Genomic DNA, 15,756 nt, shown 5'->3' with positions numbered 1-15,756 from the left:
CCGAGATCGCGGCCGCCCAGTAAAGTTAATACTTACTCAGTTTCGCAACTGCACCGCCCCCGCAGGCCGCCCCGCGGGGCGGGCCGGGGCGCTGGGGACGCGGCGGCGCCGGGAGCCCGGCGGCCGCCCAGCGTCGGTCCCCGGTCGCACAGCCCCGCGCGCCTCGCTCCCCGGCGCTCCGCGGGCCGCGCGCCCGGCACCGGCGGGAGGCACCGGCGGGAGGCCCCGGCTCCCCGGCGCGCCCTCTCCGCGCACCTCCGGGCGGGCGCTAGGTGAGCGCGGACGCCCCGGGCGGGGGTGCCGGGGTGTGTGAGTGCGCGGGCAGCCGCGGCGCCGCCGGCCAGAGCCGCCCCCCAGCGCCGCGCCGATGCCGCTGGCGGGCGGGCGGGCGAGTGAGGCTCGGGGAGAAGCGGGGCGCCGGGAGCGGTGCGGGGCGCCGGGCGAGCGCGGGAGGCGGACTCCGCGGCTGCCTCGCTCCCGCGGCCGGTGCCTCTGGGCGGGGGGCCGGGCTGGGGGCCGGGCCGGGCGGCCGAGCGGCTCCGCCCCTTCGCCGGGCCGCGGGCTGAGCGCGCGAGAGCGGCGGCGCGGGGGCGCCCCCCTCGGCCGGGCGCTCGGGTTACAGCCGCCGCCGCCCGGCTCCCCCGCCCGCGCCTCGCCGGTTCGCCGGCGCCGGGAGAGACATTGTAACGGAACTGGGACGCCAGCGCTGCATTGTGGGAGCTTTTAAAGCGGCGGGGAGCGCGGCGGGGCCGCCTGGGCCCGCGGCGCCCCCCCACGACCCCCCGGGCGCGGCCCCCGCGCCGCCCGGCCCGCCACGGCCCGTGGACACGAAAGCCAGAAATGGTGAGATGACTGGTGCCTCGCTGACGCTCACAGAGCAAAACCTTCCATAGCCCGGGGGTGAGACTTGCAAAACTGTCCTTCACGGTCACCCCGGAAAGTAGGAGGCTTTTTCCGCAGACGCCAAAAAAAAAAAAAAAAAAAAAAAAAGGCCTTCCATCCCCCTCAGGACTGGGTTTGAATTGCTTTTCATCTGGAGTGGCAGTGATTCAGCGACCCCCTTCTCAGCAGCAGGCAGTGACAGAGACAGGAGACGAAAAACACAGCGAATGAATCAGACGTGAGTAACCAAGTTTAGAAAGAGCTGGGCTCAGATTCAGAAAACTGCTCCCCCCACCCCACCTACCTTTAAATATAGCAAACGGTCAAGGAGGGAGAGCAGCGCTTTCATATGGAAACGCAGATGTGCCCGTGGTTTTCACTATTCCACCTCTTTTTTACGGCATACAATTACTCTAGCCACTGGACAGACTCCAGTCTTTGGTCCAGACTTGTGCTCACACTTGCCCACAACTCGGGAACAGCTATAAATTTGGAGGGAGATGGGGTGAGGATTATGGATGGGATACCAGGAAGCATTCCAATTATAAAATGTCCCTGTGGATTCTCCAGACACTCGTTTGTTTTTTATCATCAGAACAGGGATGTTAAATTTGAAGCACAACTTGTTACTGGTCGTCTTACTCAGGGCGTGATTTGTGTTGTTTGGAGTTCGGATTTGTAGGCCTTTGGTTATTCCTCTTGGTTTTTGACGTTTCATTATTACACAGCTCATTAGTTCCTCTACCTCAGAGGTGAGCTGAGGAGAGAGAGATGGTAAGACTCAGATGTGGCTCATCAACATTTGGAGGATTTGGGGACGAGAAGGGTTCTCTCTGATTCAACTGTAAAACCCGAGGGAAATTTTTTAAAGATGACACTACAGGGCCTGGATCCTCAGAGGAGTTTTCCAGCCTTAAAGTTAACATTTCCTAAGCTCTCATTCCCTGGTCAGCCTCTCACTCCACTGCACATCAGTCGCCACCTCATTGACAAATTGAGTGGAAAAATTCAGTCCCCGTCTTGTGCTCTCTGTGGCGTCTGCCAGTGCTCACCTCTCTTTCCTTCTAAGATCTTCACGCCCCTTTTTTTTTGCTGTGATGGTCATCCCTCTTTTATGGAGGTTTTGAAATAGGGGTGAGTGATAACAGGCAGGAGGGTGGCTATTGTTAACCTAGGACTCAGGCTCTTACCGAATAGAAGAACCTTAATCTAGTTTCTGTTGGTCACCAGGAGGGTCCAGCCCTCCATTTTATCAAGCATCTAGGGGTGAGCAAGTTGACTGACTCACGACAACCAGCTTTCATGTGACCAGCATTTAAATCAGAATGAAATATACAATGAAAAACTGTGTCTGCTTTTTAGTTAGAAGCACTTACGAAGATCCAGGTACTGGGTGAGGTACCCCCACGTCCAAACCAGAGTGTGCCTTACTGGTGGCTGCCAGAGTCAGTGAATTTACCTCTGTCCAGCCTGGATAAACCCAGAAAAATCTCTTCTCCACCTCAGCCCCTTGTGGTTAACGCATTCTTTCTTCAGCATATGGTACAATTTGTTTTGAGCTTTCTTAGCTATAATCACATCCCTGTTAAGCCTTCCTGAGATCACACCAAATATCCTTGGCAGGATTTGTAAACAACGCTTATTTCTGGTTTCTAATTATAGTCCCTGAAAGTAACCTCACTAGGATGAGTGAGTATCCGTGCACTTCAAGCCCTGTGACATAATCTGATTTGATTTTCAAGGAAATAATCTGAGAAGATGCATTCAAGAGGAGAATCTCAAGGGGGAGAGATGTTTGTGGAGAGCAGTGAGAATGAACAAGGGGGGACAGTACCTGGAGATGCATTGTATGTGTTACTACTGCTAGCTATAAACAAGTTAGTGGCAAAAAAAACCTAAACAAAGCAAAAAAACAAACAAAAAACAAAGAATATGTTATCTTACACGTCTAGAGGCCAGAAATCCTAAAATCAAGGTGTGGACAGTGTTCCTTCTGGAGGCTGTGGGGGAGAATCCATTTCCTTACCTTTTCCAGCCTCTAGGTGCCACCTGCACTCCTTGGCTTGTGGCCTCATCTGTTTTCAAGGCCAACAGCATAGCATCTCCCAATCTCTCTTTCTCTCTCTCTTTGTGACTTCTGCTTCAAGGTTAGGGGGACATCTCTTTTTCTAAGCTAGGCAGAGAGAATAGGTATGATACAGACACATTTCTAATCATATATGTTATGAACTGCATTGAATAATTTGCAGGAAGAGATGACAGTGTCTTCATTACTGGTCAGCTCGTCACTGGGATAAATAACTTGACTGGGAGATTGCTGAAGTGGTGACTGATTAGTTCGACTAAACCTGTATCCCTCTGGTGAGCCATGCAATTGAAACCAGGTTCACAACTGCAGTTCCTGGGGATAAATTTATTTCTCTGGAACTCTTTGTGTGTGTGTGTGTGTGTGTGTGTGTGTGTGCGCGCGCGCGTCAGTGGAATCATATTGCTAAGCTTGAGAAATATTTTATGTCGACCAGCATTTCCCACATGGGCCCACCAGGGAACACCGCCTCATAAGATGAGATGCTGGGAAGACAGTTGCTTCATGCTCAGATAAGGCCCATGGAACACAGTTGTGACTACAGTTTAGGCCAGAAGAAGCTTGTCAGTGGGTCAGATCCATTAAGGGCCAAGTGTCAGGAAATCCTTTCATGAGGAAGTCCAAGGGACAAAAACATCTTGTCACAAACAAGTAGGTATGTATATTGGCAGGAATAAATCAGGGACTTCTGAATATACGTTTCCTTATTATCCAGCCCCACCTGTCTTCTCCTTCTTTCCCCCTGCTTCTTTCCCCACTCTGTGTTTCACCCAGACTCCTTACAGCTTCCTAACCTCGAACGGTGGTCCAGACCACTCCTCAGTCTCTTACCACATGACCCTGAAATTGCTTGTTTCTTGATGGTGCCCTCACTACCCTCCCCCCATCTCCCCCCTTCACCACTACCTTCTTAAAGCCAGGGACTGTGTTGTGTTTGTCGCTGTTTCCCCCATGCCTGATACAGGGCCTGGCTCAGACTGGGAGCTCGGTTAATATCCACTGACATAACAATTAAATGAATGAGTGACCATATACATGCAGTCGGCTAATGTCACCTACTCATCTGTTAAACTTGCCTTGGATCTTCTTCCATCTAATCTGTAACTAGCTGAGAGTCCCATTTTCTTCCTTAATTAATAAACATAATAAGAACATAATAAATATGGTATTTTGCTAGGTTCTGGGATTACAAAAATTTATATAACGTAATCTCAGCCTTCTGTGAGCTCACAGTCCATCTGAGGAAAAATGTACTAACAGAGGAAGTGAGGCAGATAATGCTGATGCCTATCCCATTCCCTTTCTCCACTTCTTCCTTAGTAATAGAAATCTGATTTTGTGCCCAGTGGAAAGTTTTATTTCACAACCTTCCTTGCAAATAGGGGTTACTAAGTATTGGCCATGTGGATGGAGAGTGTTGTATGGGACTTCCGGGAAAACTTACTTGTGTGTCCTCACATGTGAGCAGGGCTAACTCAAGCATTATTCTTGCCTGAAACACAGATGTAATGGCTGGAGTTGCAGCAACCATACTGTGACATCAAGACTACCTTGAAGCCTGAAGTCATATACTAAAATTTGTACAAATGGGGTCATTTAGACTTCTTCAGCCTATCTTAGCAAGCCTTCATTTAGTCACTATTACTGACAAGTTTGGAAGGAAAAAAAATTCTCTCTCCTCTTCTCTTCAGTATACGGGTGCAGGAAGCAAGTAAATATGGCTTTCTTTACCATTCCTAATGAAAATCTTGCACACGTACTGAAACACTGCAAAGATCTATAAACATTGTAATTTATTTGACCAGCATAAAGAGGCTTTTTAGAAACAGCCAATGGTTCTCAGATCTGTAGCAATTTTTAATTTAATGATAGTTACATATTAAAAAAAATAATAAAATGTGTAGGTACCAAATCATAAACAACTCCTTAAAAGACCCTCCAATGATTTGATGGGGTAGAAGGGTAATTATCAGTGTATTTTGTTAAGCAATGAAGTATAGTCTAGAACAAAAATAAAGCATAAACTGTAAGTGGAAATTATAACAGGGTATTCCAAAAGAAATAAATACAAATATATTCAGAAATAGGATTTAAAGTATGATTGGTCTCTTATTTAGGTAGAAGTTTTTTGAGAGGATAATCCAATGAAAGTGAAAGTCTTTTTTTTTAAAATTATAGGTTGGGAGAATGGATTTAGTCAACTGGGATTAACTATGGGGGCTCTACAAGAGCCTGTGACAGGATCAGTCTCCTGGGGGGAAAACCATGAATATGGGACCTGATGTTATAAAGCTGCCTCTTTGTAAATTCATGCAATAAAATCTGGACTGTCTGACATTCTTCCAGCCTGAATGCCGCTCACCCATCTCCCCACATTTCTCTAGGGCTGTAATTAAGGTTTATAATGATGCCCCCAATACAACTTCGGAATCATAACAGAAAGATTAAATTATCTTCTGCTTTGCCTGTATGTCTTTAATTATATTTTTTATTAATTGCAAACTGGAAATCTCATCTGTTTTATAACACTGTTGGATTAACCAGAGCCTCCTTATCAGGGACCCAATCATAACAGCAGAGTTTACAGTTGATGGAGGGGAAAGAACCCAATAAGTGATTAAAAATGTGAGATTTATATGATCAGAGTAAGAATAGTTATTACAAAATAATTTAGAATCGTCCAGCCACATTTTTAAGAATTGTAACAAATGTATTGATTAATAATAAATGCTGTACTTCTAATTCTCTTAATAAGTATAATAATTCATAATCTGTAGTAAGAGAGAAATTACCTTAGAGTATGAATAAATAAATCTTTATTTCAGATTGGATAGACTGTGGTCTGTTGGTATCAGCAAGAGAGCAGATATTAGGCATTGGCCCACGAATATTGTAAATTGAGTTGGGTTTTATGTCCACATTTCGTTTAGGGTCCTGTCAAGCTGCTCTGCGTCTCACCCTTAGCTTCCCCAGAGATGCATACCTCTGGTGATCATAAAGGACCTCTAATAAATGTATGGAATAGAGGTTCCCTGAAAGCAGAGCCTGAGACAGGGATTCTGGTGCAAGGACGTATTGTGTCAGGAGAAGGGGAATGAGAGACGTAGCACAGGGCAAGGGGGATAAAGTAAAGATGTGCTCCCAGCTGGAGACCAGCTTCAGCATGACCCAGTGGGGAACTCTAGAGCAGGAATTTCACCAGAGTGCGTCCCTTGGGGCAAAGGGACTGGCTTTCCGTACCACTGTTATCAGTCACTCATTGGCTGTGGGTTGGTGGTAACCCCTAAGGCAAGGCACTTCCTGTTCCTGCAAGAGTAAAGGTGATTCTCTGAGAGGGAGGCAGCTGCATTTAGCAGCCAACGCTCACAGCAGCCAAGGATGCATGTACTGGCCCCAGAGAAGGACCTGGGAAGGGTACCACTGGGATCCAGTACACATCATATATGGGTAGGAGCCCCAGACCAGCCCTACGGTCCTGTAACAACGGAAGTCCACTACTAGTATGACTGAAGCGTTGTGCTGTACGCCAGAAATTGACAAACACTGTAAACTAACTATACTTCAATAAAAATATATTAAAAAAAAAAATAAAGGTACTGCAGAGGCCAAACCCCGTGGCTTGTTTCCAGAGGAAAATGTGCTCAGAGCACAACTGGGGATGTGAGGAACACATTTCCTCCAGCCTGGGCGCGAGAACTCCCTCTCTCCTCACCTACCCTTCGTGCCAAGCCATGGCAGCTGGTGCTGGCTTTGGAGACTGAGGCGAGATGCTCCGCAGGGCCGGAACTGAAGATGTTAGGAAAATGTAGGCTAGAACCAGAGAGGCTGGGGTGGGACAAGGGGACCTTCAGATTGAGACTGATGTCTGGGGCCCACTTGCCAACCTCCCCTAGGTTTTCTTCCACTGGCCCTAGAAATGTACTCACCTGCCTCCCTGTCCTCTGTCAGGCCCTCGGCTGCCCACCAGGATTTCTATCTATCTCCCCTCTGCTGGAGCTGTACTTGCATTTCCTCAAACAGCCTTTCCACCAGTCTTCGTATAACAAACACTCAACTTCAGCTTCTCTGACATTTTCTAACAGTTTGACAGCTAAATGCGATGGTGGGTGTGGGGTGAGGGAATAGAGTAAAAATGCTTCCCATGCTATTCCCCTTCTCAGTTGAGCCCCACGAGCCCAGCCCAGCAGCGGGGCTACTGGTGGGTGTTTGGGGAAAACAAAGACCATGCAGTTGATTCGCCTGAATTTCAGGGAGCACGCAGAGCTATTCTGGGAGGTGCTGGATGAAGGCTCGGGTTCGGTGTGGGAGTGAATGAAGCAGACAGAGAGCCCCAAAGGAGACACAGGTGTGGACAGGTGGTCCAGGAGCAGGGACAAGGCAGTCCCAGGTGTTCGCCTAATAAACTTGGGGACTTTCCTTCTCTTCCCTCCCCTGACCCTTCAGCCCCAGACTTTCTGTTGAAGACACCCTCTTAGACTCATGGAAGATACGTTGACAACTGAGAATAGGTAAGTGTGGCCCAAGAGTGCAAACACTGGCCACTTGTAGGCTCCGAAGGAAGAAAACAAAATCCTAATTTTTTTCCTAATCTGGAAAAGGAATTGATGTTCCCTCTACTCTAAGGCTGGGGTAGTAATAAATGCGTCCAAAAGCTACTGACATTGAAATGATTAAAAACTACCACTTTGGCATCAGAACACTTCCTGATACTGCACTCAGGTAAGCAAGGAGTCAGAGTGACCTCAGCCTTGCAGCCCACGTGGTGCCGTGTGACACAGGGGAAGGCAGGTCGTCTGGTTAAGACATTAAGGGTGTCATCAGCTTATGTCTGTCACTGTCCAGGAGAGACCCTTCCCTTCCTGCTGCTGCTCTTCAGCCCCTGTGGCGATCCCAGTCTTCCTGACCTGATGGGAGGTCAGGCAACCCATTTAAATAAAAGAACTTCAGAAGAACTCTAAGGCTCTTTTCTCAGAAAGGTTGGGAAGATACTAAGACAGATCTTGGTTTAAGTCCTGACTCTGCTTCTTACTCCGTTGTTCAAATTCTCTGACCCCCGTTTTCTTATCTGCAAAAAAAAAAATAAGGTGGAGAAGAGGAGAGAATATTATTGGTGGCACATAAAGAGTTACTGTGATTAACTGGAATAATGTGTGTAAAGCATTCAGTGCCTGGTATGTAAGTGTTGCTGTTACTATTATACTTTACAGGCTCTTAGATGAGAATATATTTTCAACAAAGCCAAGAATTATAATTTTCTACTAATAGAAGTATGTATATGCATGACTGGGACCTTGTGCAGTACAACAGAAATTGACACATTGTAACTGATGGTACTTCAATTAAAAAAAAAGTTTAAAAAAAAGAATTATAATTTTCTGATTCAGTATACTCTATACCAGGCACTGTTCTAAATGCCTCTCATACATTAACTTTTTAAACATTCACAATAACCCTGTCAGCTACGTACTATTGTTTTACCCATTTTATAGATTAGGAAGCTAAAGCATAGAGATATTAAGTAATTTACCCAATGATTCCATCATTAATTAGTGGGATTCCCAGAGCTGGTGTTCAAGCCAGGAAGTCTGGCTTCAAAATCTGCACTCTTTACCACGGCAATATGTAATTAAAGAGTGAAGCAAGAATCAAAAATATCTGGGAGGATGAAGCACAGAATTGGCATGGGTTCGGGTGCAAAGATTAAAATTGCAAATCAAATGGAACTGGGGTAATCACACTCTGTGACTTCAGACTATGTTACAAAGCTACAATAATCAAAACAGCATGGAACTGGCACAAAAACAGACACATAAATCAATGGAACAGGATAGAAAGTCCAGAAATGAACTTATGCACATACGGTTAATTTACAACAAAGGAAGCAAGAATATATAATGGAGAAGATAGTCTGTTCAATAAGTGGTGCTGGGAAAACTGGACAGCTATGTGTAAAAGACTGAAATTAGAACATTCTCTAACACCATGTACAAAAATAAACTCAAAATGGATTAAAGACATAAATGTAAGACCAGGTAGTATAAAACTCCTAGAGGAAAACATAGGCACAACACTCTTGGACATAAATCACAGCAGTTTATTTTTTGAACCAGCTCCTGGAGTAATGGAAAAGCAAAAATAAACAAATGGGATCTAATTAAACTTAAAAGCTTTTTCACAGCTAAGGATACCATCAATGAAAAGACAACCTGCAGAATGGGAAAAAATATTTGCAAATGATGTGAACAACAAGGGACTAATTTCCAAAATATACAAGCAGCTCATATACCTTAATATCAAAAAAACAAGCAACCCAATCCAAAAATAGACAAGACCTAAATAGACATCTCTCCAAAGAAGACATACAGATGGCCAACAAGCACATGAAAAGATGCTCAACATCACTACTTGTTAGAGAAATGCAAATCAAAACTACAATGAGGTATCACTTCACACCAGTCAGAATGGCCATCATTAAAAAGTCTACAAACGATAAATGCTGGAGAGGGTGTGGGGAGAAAGGAACCCTCCTACACTGTCAGTGGGAATGTAAATTGGTGCAACCACGATGGAGGACAGTACAGAGGTTCCTTAAAAAACTAAAAATAGACTTACCATATGATCCAGCAATCCCACTCCTGGGCATATACCCGGAGAAGAATATAATTAAAAAAGACACATGCACCCCAGTGCTCATAGCAGCACTATTTACAATAGCCAAGACATGGAAGCAACTCAAATGTTCATCAACAGATGACTAGATAAAGAAGATGTGGTATATAAATGCAATGGAATGCTACTCAGCCATAAGAAAGAATGAAATAATGCCATTTGCAACATGGATGGACCTGGAGATTGTCATTCTAAGTGAAATAAGCTGGAAAGAGAGAGAAAAATGCCATGTGATATCACTTATATGTGGAATCTAAAAAATAAAAAAGGCCACAAATGAACTACTTATTGTTTATAACTTAGATGATTGATTTCTTGGATATGTATAAGCACGTTTGACTGTCCTTTATGATTGGATTACTATGTAAGTCTAAACAGCTAAAGCTCTAACCTGTTCTTAGAAACAATGAACAGTACATATATGTAAATTAAAGAAAATATGTGCAATATATTGTATATTTGTATTTACATGCAATATACTGTATATGTGCAGTTAAATTTTATCAATTTTACTTAATAAAACTGAAAAATGAAAAAAAAATTGCAAACGGAGGTCTGAGTTAGGCAGGTTCCTTTCCCCTGGTGCCCAAAGTGTCCTGAGGGCGAGGGGTGAGGAGTGAGGTCCGACAGGCCCAGCAGGGTCCCAGCTTCCTCATCAAGGATTGTTCACTCAACAAAATATGTTAACCTACCATTTTAGAATGACTGGTAAGTTCCCAAGTCAATTTACAAGCAAACTGGGAAAATAACCCACAGATGACTATGACTAAGATTTAAACTATGTGCATTTTCAAGGACGTTTGACTGGATCAGAGACCATCCTAGGAAATGACCCAGTGATTGCTAGTCCTCCTTCATTAGTCTTGTGACCCCGGGCAAGCCCTGTGGCCTTCCTGGACCTCTCTAAAGTGGAAGTGTGATCTGATGGCCGTGCTTGGAGCCTCAGCACTGGCTGGCAGATCCGGCCACCTGATGGGCATCCCCTTTCCTCCTCCGCTGTTCCCTGTGTACCCTTCAGGTATGTTTATTCCAAGAGGGGGGCATTTCCAGTTGGGGCTGCATTGTTCTTATAGCAAGGATTTACAGAAGTTCCTCAAATGTCACATCGAGCTCTAACATTCTGAATATATGAATCATAAATTAAAATAATTGGTGCCACTGAAAGAGAAGAGACATGGCAGAATAGGCTTGCTCCAGCTTCTAATAATGACCCAAAGAGCAGTTCAAAATCCAGCTAAAAAACACAGAGAAAAAAAATTAAGTTAGGCTTAATTTGTACCAGGAACAGAATATTTCAGTGCATGTAATTCTGTATGTATTTTTTACTTTATTCTGTGACTTAACACCTAACATTCAATTTATATATGGATTTCTGAGCATTGCTTTCCAAAAAAGTCATTATCCTGTGAGCAATGTTAGCCATTAGTGTTTTCTAACAAATAAGTGGACAAAGAGTGGATACCCTACAAAGAAACAGCCTCGTGTTACTTGTCCACAAAACTGGGAAGCCCATGTACTAATAGGGGTCATGACAGCATGTCAAACTGCAGAAAAAACTGCATAATACTCCAGTGATTCTAGACGGAAGTAAATAATCAATTCAGCCCTGGGTAGTTTCAGAGAGGAAGCCAAGAAAAGGGGATCTTTTTCTTCTCATGGCAGAGATGGTTTTTTTTTGGTTCTGTGTTTTAATTTTAGCACCTGATGTTCTGTAGGGAAGTGTTGTTTAAAACAAAAACACTATTTACTAGAATCCCAGTGTCAGAAATTAATCAAAGCTGACTAGCATGTCAGTTTCCCTTTTCTGGTAATAAAAGAATAATGGTAATTGTACTCTGGCGGTCCGTGTAGGAAAGAGGCCTCGTCCTGTCTGGCCCTGTTATAGAGGAGTAAATAAGGGCATAAAAAGTTATTAGGAAAAAAAATTAACTTTAAAAGAGCAAAACAAGCAAGACAAAATGAAATATGGGAACTAAAATCCCAGACCTTGACAATCAACCCCCAAACCAGGGTGGATGAGGAGAAGGGAAACCTTTGGAGACTGGATGGCAGTTCAGTCAAGCCAGGTAATTTAAATTTCTCTCTTTCCAGGAGACTGGAGTTGGAAAAGAGAAGTGGTGATTCGGGGGAGGAACTACTTTGCACGTAACAAATAGTTTACTGTGGGAGCTCGAGGACACTCGTAGGACATATTTTAGAGATCGTGAATAAGTCGTATGAATGATTAAAATTCAGATTTCTAAAATTGAAAGAAAATACACTAATGATGGTCTCCTAATTTCTTAATATTGGCAGAAAGTAACATAAGCAGAAGAGAAGATGCATTGGGACGTAACATGGGTTTAAAGGAGGTTTGAGAGGCTTCCAGTACTGGGTTACAGTCCTCAGAGGGTGTGGACCACGTCTTGGACTGCCCTTCTGTTCTTTCAAACCTGCTCTCCAGTAGCCAGCTCAGTAGTTACTATGCGTGCAAGAAGTGCCCGAGTGAGTCTTTTTGTTAGATAAATGAAAAGCAAATTAATGCACTCTTCAGAGCTCCTGAGCCTGAGCGAAGGAAATTATCTAAAGGATAGACTATTTGAGAAAGAAATGTATTGACGCCTTCTAATGTGGTCTGTCACTTTTTAACCCTTCATCCTCCTGGCTCCCCTCACCCCACCCTTGAAGGCAAGAGAATAGAGCACTGTAAATGGCTCCAGGCAAACTGTGAAGAGAGTGGATTAGCTTTCAGAGTGGAGCTGGTGGTGCTGACTTTGGGCAGTTTATTTATCTGTCTGGGCCTCAGTTTCTGCATGTGTAAAAAGGTATGAGATGATGAGTGTTTACCAAATAGAGTGGGTGAAAGATTAACTGGGTCTGACCTAGAGTGGGCACCAGTACAGGGTAGCCATTATCCCTTTTTTTTCCCCCTCCAAGCACTTGTTTTGTTTTGTACATTGAGCATTGAGCTCTTTGAAAGGAGGAATTATGAGAGAAGTGGTTTCACCTTCTTGCTTCATCATATACTAGCACGTGACCCGGCACACAGACTCACATTGTTAGTTCCATTCCCTTTACTTCTTCCATGATGGTCTCGTTCATGTTGCCGTGGGTATATTTAGCAAATGCTGTTACAATGTGGTGAGATTATTTTGGTGACTTTGTTGTTGCTGGTTCGCGTTCTGAAATTGTTGCAGAAGACGATGGGCAGTAATCCCGAGAGAAAGGAGCTGAGGGGCAAGTGGGCAGTCAGCTCTTGCTGTTTTCCACGACACTCACAGGGTGCCTCCCCATGCGGAGACATTCACAGCGATCACAGCCGGGGGTTTTGAACAAACGCTTAGTACATTTCAACTTCAGTGCTTCGGAGACAGTGAATCAAAGCAGTACAATAACCCTCCTCTTCCTTTTTCCCTTTCTTGGCATTTTGCCATCACTACCCTCTGCCATCTAAAATACCTCAGAAATCTCCTTTCTCCAATGCTCTTATTGTGGTTAAATGCAATAAAACTCGGAGGCAATACTGCAATAGTATTATAATCACATATATCAATAAGTAAAACACTAAGATTCTTTTTTTAAATTTTTTTGAAGTGTCGATTTACAATATTAATTTCAGGTGTACAGCAAAGCAATTCAGTTATACATATACATACATACATATATATTTTTTCAATTTCTTTTCCATTACGGCTCATTATAAGAAACTGAATATAGTTCCCTGTGCTATACAGTAGGTCCTTGTCAAGGTCGCCATTACCCTTAACTGCACTACTGAAACCAGAAGTTTCAGGTTGGAGGGCTGATCTTTACTGAGATGCTTTCCCTTCTGTCTTCTGGTGGGACAGAAGTCAAGTGTGAGACCAGAAACCCAGCCTCTTAGGAGTGCGGAAAGAGGGGGCTGGATGCCCTGGTGATGATTCAGAAATGAGCACCAGTACCAGGCAGGCAAATATTAGAGAAGTTTCTAAACATACTTGTTTGTTTTCATTTTTGATCCATTCTCCTGATAAACATCCTCACTCAGGTTATTACTGCAAATGAAAAATACTGGCAAACCAGGCGAAATGAAAAATACCCGTAAACCAGGCAACATGGCGTTAGTATTCCGAATGTGAACTAGATGTGTGGCAGGGAGGGGCCGAGCCGGGAGCCGCAGTGAAGGTTTTCTTGCCTGTTCATCATGTTGTAAAGTTGGCTTAGGGTATTCAGGCTGTGGAGGAAAACTTTAAGGGTCACATGGCTGCTTTTCCAAACATCTTTATTGCTGGAATTTCACTGGCCTCTCGCCCATCCTAGGGACCTCTGACAGAAGGAACTGGAGCCACTGTGAGGTGTCTGGGGCAGTGCTATGTAGCCATGGAGGAGAAGCTTCATCCTCCCATGACCCAGGACTGCCAGGAAAGCCCCTTGTCACAGCACAACTGAGGCTGAAAAAATTTGAATTACAGCCTGATGAGCTGGAAAAGGGTCTTGGAGCTCATCTCATCCAATCCCTTCTATTTCTGGTTGAGGAAGCAAATCCAGAGATGTCTGGGGACCTGCTCAAGATAACGCAGCTAATTAGGCTCTGAGTTAAGACTGGAGACGGAACACGAGCAAACATTTGTATTTATTAAACTTCACCCTGTTTCTATCCCTTGTCTCTTAAACCTTGGGGATCTCTCTGCAAAATAGTCAACACAACCATAGGCTGGAAGGGAAGTTTGTGAGTGAAATTGTGCCGGCGTGTCTGGGGCTGTATTAATAATTCTCTGAAACCACACAAAGGGTTTGATTAAATAGTGTGCAGTCAATTTGAGAATTTGTGTTTACTTTCGAAGGGTGCTTTCATTTTCAGAAGTTAAAGAAACCTTTGTTTGGTATTCGGGCTTTAAAGCGGCAGAGTGGGCTTTTGACACCCACGGCGACGGTTCCTTGTGGCCAGTGGCACAGTTCGACCAAGTACGGCTTCGAAAGCAATTCGGGGCAATTTTAGAGGCGCCCAATGTCATGTCCCTCTGATTACAGTACGTGCCGTTGTCACGCAAGAGAAGCCAGCATCCCTCGGTGAGTTCCACGATCAATGGGCTGCGAGCAGGTAGTCAGCCTCTGGGGAACAGCCTTCCACTGTATTTAAGACACAGGACTTAACTCCCAGAACAAGCGGCTTGAAGTTGCCTTTTCACTCAAGATCAAGCATCTTCAGAAAGTCATGCTGGAAGCAGTAGGGGAGCTATCGTGCTGAAAGAGAACAGCTAGAAAGAAGGAAAACGTGTGCTTGAAAGATGTAAAAGAGGCTTATACAGGGCATTTTCTTAGGGGCCCCCATTCAGATGTATCTCTTCTGCCACGAAGATTCTTCTAATTTGCATTTTGATAACGTTTTCCTTTTAATTTCAAACCACGAACTTTCCTTGTGCCAGTTAAGGAAAAATGAAATAGAAGTCAGTCACTCCCCAAATTCCTCACAGTTGGTGAACATTCTTTCTCTACCCTTGGTGGCTTGCACGCTGCCTCTCCCCATCCGAGCCCCTCATTGCAGGCAGTAATCAAATTCCTGGAGGTCAGACCAGGGAAAAAACTCATCCTTCCCCCTCGGAGATCACGCCTGTGTCCATCGTGGTTCCTCTCCTCCACCTTGGACTTGGCATTTCCCTCTGCTTATCTTTTTCTTTCCATATCCTTGTAGACACAGAGACAGGAGCACGTGAGACTTTACCTCCCTTCGCTTTTCTTGCCTGGTTACTTTATTAGACTCCCCTCCTCCCACACCTCTGTCCGTTATATTCTCCCTCCCATTTTGTTCCCTCCAAATCTACCTGTCACGCACGGCTGATAAGCATATTCATTTTGCTTACCCTAAACCTTGAAGGAGGAAAACACATTTTGGTGTGTTTTCAATCTGAAGAACCACTGCCAGGAAACTTTGGGAAGTTCGCTTTGACTTTGCAATAAAGCCTTCACTTCCCACTCCCCACTCTCCCACCATATCCTTCTCTAATTAAACTTAATTTCCGTATTAAAATATTTTTTAAATGATTTCTAGCTCACATTTTGCATGCTACAGTACAGTATTGTGTTCCAGTAGCTTTCATTGCAGACATACCACAGGAGGTAAATGAGCCCCTTTGAAATGATTTTGGAACCTGGCCATTTTC

At 44.6% G+C, this 15,756-nt stretch overlaps 2 protein-coding genes across 31 annotated transcripts in view; one reads left to right on the top strand and one right to left on the bottom strand.

The window, feature by feature from the left end:
- RASSF8 (Ras association domain family member 8) overlaps nt 1-177 on the bottom strand; it is a 95,804-nt gene extending 95,627 nt beyond the window's left edge. Inside the window, exon 1 of one of the 2 annotated variants that reach the window (XM_074357503.1) lies at nt 37-177. The gene's annotated coding sequence lies outside the window, so the exon portion shown is untranslated. The remainder of the gene's footprint in view (nt 1-36) is intronic. The other variant, XM_074357502.1, reaches the window with a different exon arrangement.
- Nucleotides 1-15,756, top strand: part of LMNTD1 (lamin tail domain containing 1) — a 314,635-nt gene that overhangs the window by 388 nt on the left and 298,491 nt on the right. For 19 of the 29 annotated variants that reach the window (XM_074357491.1, XM_045510334.2, XM_074357484.1 and 16 more), the window contains exon 1: nt 582-1,120. The exons of 1 other annotated variant lie outside the window; for it this stretch is intronic. The gene's annotated coding sequence lies outside the window, so the exon portion shown is untranslated. Of the gene's footprint in view, nt 1-139; nt 273-581; nt 1,121-15,756 lie in introns of those variants that run through there. 9 more of the 29 variants (XM_074357500.1, XM_074357499.1, XM_074357498.1 and 6 more) reach the window with 3 other exon arrangements.

This window comes from Camelus bactrianus, chromosome 34 (genome assembly GCF_048773025.1).
Source record: "Camelus bactrianus isolate YW-2024 breed Bactrian camel chromosome 34, ASM4877302v1, whole genome shotgun sequence".
Taxonomy (NCBI): Eukaryota; Metazoa; Chordata; class Mammalia; order Artiodactyla; family Camelidae; genus Camelus; species Camelus bactrianus.
This window is presented reverse-complemented; position numbering and strand designations above follow the sequence as displayed.